General features: G+C 34.2%; 1 pseudogene; it reads right to left on the bottom strand.

Moving 5' to 3' along the window:
* Positions 1 to 1,783: 1,783 nt before the first annotated feature.
* On the bottom strand, positions 1,784 to 2,004 carry LOC102970315 (annotated as a pseudogene).
* Between the last annotated feature and the right edge of the window lie 1,497 nt (positions 2,005 to 3,501).

The following is a 3,501-nucleotide window of genomic DNA, read 5'->3' as shown; positions in this document are numbered from 1 at the left end:
CAATGATAAATTTTCAGAGGCCAAATGAAGAATAAAACAGAAGGGCAAGTGTTTTCCTCTAATACTTGTACTCCTGTCACTCCTAAACATAGCAGATTTATTAGGAACGGGAACTTGGCACACACTGATGGAGGAGATTTTTATTTAATTCACTACCATAAATTGCAAAAAAAAATATGTGTTCATGCATTTAGAAACCCCCTAGAGGGAGTATTTCTTCAGAAATAGAAAGAAAATAGGATTTAAGAGAAATGTGTTTTAGGTTATTATTTCTCTGTGTAAGAACCTAAGCCTTGCCCCAAAATAAATGTAGTCTAGACTGCAATCTAGTGAGAATCAAGACCGCAATCTACTTATTCCTTCTGCTTTCACAATAGAACCACTCACAGTTGTGATGAGAATCATCCCAAATTATAAGGCATAAAAACTGGCACTGCCTCACATATTATTAATCTATTTGCAGATGGCACCACATTTTACAACATGATCCTATTGCAAGAAATGCTGATTCTGCAAATGCTCTGCTTGCAAGCGAGAATGGGGCAGTTAGAAGTCACAGCAATGCTGTATTTTAAGCTTTCCAAAATGTACATTAAAGCAAAATTCCTTGAAGGTTGTAGAAAATAACTCCATCGTCTTCAAACCATTGCAAAACTTTTCAGATCAAACATGGACATAAACCAATAAATCTCTTTGTTGGTGCTCTAATCAGAAACAAGTACACATAATTATTTCATAGAGTAGGAACTTAAAATTTGCTAATATGTTGAACAATTAGCAAAACATAGCCTGCAAAACTTTAATTGAGATTCCTCGGGCATAAAATAAAAAAATACTGGCTATGGAGTTGCCAAATCCAAAAACAGGCAATCTTACTGACAACAGCAAGGCTGTTGGCAGATAATAGGAGATTCATCCTCAAAAAAGGAAAGATTCAAGAGTCCAGTCCTTAGAGGTTTCTTTTCTCACACCTTACACATATGAGCTGCACTAAGTCTACAAGTTTAACATGAAAGCCAAAGTGACCAGTCAATTCCTAATATTTATATTTAATGTTTGGACAGATGGAAAGCTATCATATTCGATTCAACATACAGCTACTGAGGACCTGCTGTTCGTACAATGTTTTTTGGTGAGAAATATATCTGGATTAATCTTACCAGAATTTCATTACCTCCTTCAGTAAGTCTCTCCAACTGTATGCTTCCATTTTGTCTGATTTTTTTAATTTAAGTTTATTTTATCAGTATTACATAGTACATGCTCATCACAACAAACATGGAAAATATAGGAAAAGAGAATAATGGGGAAAGCCACTCACAGTCCCACCAGGTAGAGATAATTATCAAAATTCATGGATTCCCTCAGAATTTTTTTTTTTCTCATTCTGTAAAGATTTCTCATTTCCAAATCACAATGAAAGGAACTTGAGTACTTTATCAATTTTGTTTTCCATTATATGCCTTAGAGACATAAGATATAAATATAACCTCACTACAAACTGGTATCTGACACGACAGAATAACATTTGCAAAATGCAATGTTGTAGTGACAATAATGAGGCTGATTGCTACAGACATGTTAAACTCTGAGTGTTAAATGGTTACATCTTATTTATTCAGAACATTGATCCAACAACAAAAATAGAGAACAGCAGCTGAAAACTTATCTCATTCAATGTTCTAAGATAAAAGAGCTAACCATTCATTCCATTATTTTCTGCAGATAAATCCTTTTTTCTTACTGAAATCTGATGGCAATTAAATTATGATATTTTCCCAGGCTACTGTATGAAGAAGAAGCTGAAGGCCATCACTATACAGCATACTGCAACATAAAGACTCTTCTGTTCACCAATTCTGGAGCATTTCCAAAATATACCCAACAATCCAGTTTTATTTCTGTCCAGGAGGCTGTGTGCCAAGGATGGGATATAAGCACAGGAATATATAAGCAACAAGATTACAGTCAACCGACTCTCTGAAAATTAAAAATGGCAGACATAGTGAGGCCGGCAAAGCCCCAGTCACATCCCCTTCAGAATATTTTGTTGAGAATTTCTTCATAATTTCCGTTATGTAATATATCCAAGATTGTACAAGCCAACTTTATAATGTATGACATCATAAAGCAACTAGACCTATCAGATCACTTTAAGAACACATTGCCCAAAAGTAGCAAACACACAATCTTCTCAAGTACACATGGAACATTCTCCAGAATACACCATACGTTAAGCTGTAAAATGAGCCTCAATAAATCAACAAGATTGAAAATAGATTATGTTCTCCAACCATAGTGGAATGAAATAGAAATTGATGACACAAGGAAATTTGAAGAATTCGTAAGTGCAGAAATTAAATAACACACTCTTAAATAACCAATGGGTCAAAAAAGAAATCACCACAAAGGAAATTAGAAAATAACTTAAGATGAGTGAAAATAAAAACACAGCATATAAAAATTTGTGGAATGGAGATAAAGCAGTGCTCAGAGGGAAATTTATAGCAGTAAATACCAATATTTTTTTTAAATTTAATTTCAGATAAATAACCTAATCTTCAATTGTAAGGAACTGAAAAAAGAAGAGCAAACTAAACCTAAAGCAAGAAGAAAGAGGAAATAATATTAGAGCAGAAGTTAGTGAAAGAGAATAGAAAAACAACAGAGAAAATCAATGAAACCAAAAGCTGCTTCTTTGAAAATATCAACAAATTGACAAACATGTAGCTAGACTGACCAAGAAAAAAGAGAGAACTCAAATTTCTAAAATCAGGAATGAAACATGAACTATAAATTACCCAATTTAAAAAAATGAAACGAGTATAAAGAAATACAATGAATGATTGTATGAAACAAATTGTATAAAAGAAATGAAATGGACAAATTCCCAGAAACACTCTCACTACTGAAACTGACTCAAGAAAAAAAATACACAATCTGAGTACACCCATAACAAGTAAAGAGATTGAATTAGTATCAGAAACTACCCACAAAGCCCAAGACCAAATGGCTTCAATGTTGAATTCTATCCTATGTTTAAAGAAGAATTAGCATCAGTATTTCACAAACTCTTCCAAAAGTTTGCAGAGTAAAAAACCCTCCCCAACTAATCTTATGAGACCAGTCTTGTCCTGATACCAAAACCACAGTCATGGCACAAATACAAACAAAAACAAAGCTAAAGACCAACATCTCTTATGAATAGAAGTGCAAAAATCCAACAAAATACTAACAAACTGAATCCAGCAACATATAAAAGGGATTATGCACCATGACCAAGTAGGAGTCATTCCAAAAATGCAAGGTTGGTTTAATATCTGATAATCAACCAATGCCAAACACTCTATTAACAGTAAAAACCTAAAACCACATGATTATGTCAATAGCTGCAGAAAAACATTTGACAAGGGGTGCCTGGGTGGCTCAGTCCGTTAAGCGTCCGACTTCCGCTGAAGTCATGATCTCACAGTCCCCTGAGTTCGAGCCCCGCGTCAGGCT

This window comes from Panthera tigris, chromosome A1 (assembly GCF_018350195.1).
Source record: "Panthera tigris isolate Pti1 chromosome A1, P.tigris_Pti1_mat1.1, whole genome shotgun sequence".
NCBI classification, from domain to species: domain Eukaryota; kingdom Metazoa; phylum Chordata; class Mammalia; order Carnivora; family Felidae; genus Panthera; species Panthera tigris.
This window is presented reverse-complemented; position numbering and strand designations above follow the sequence as displayed.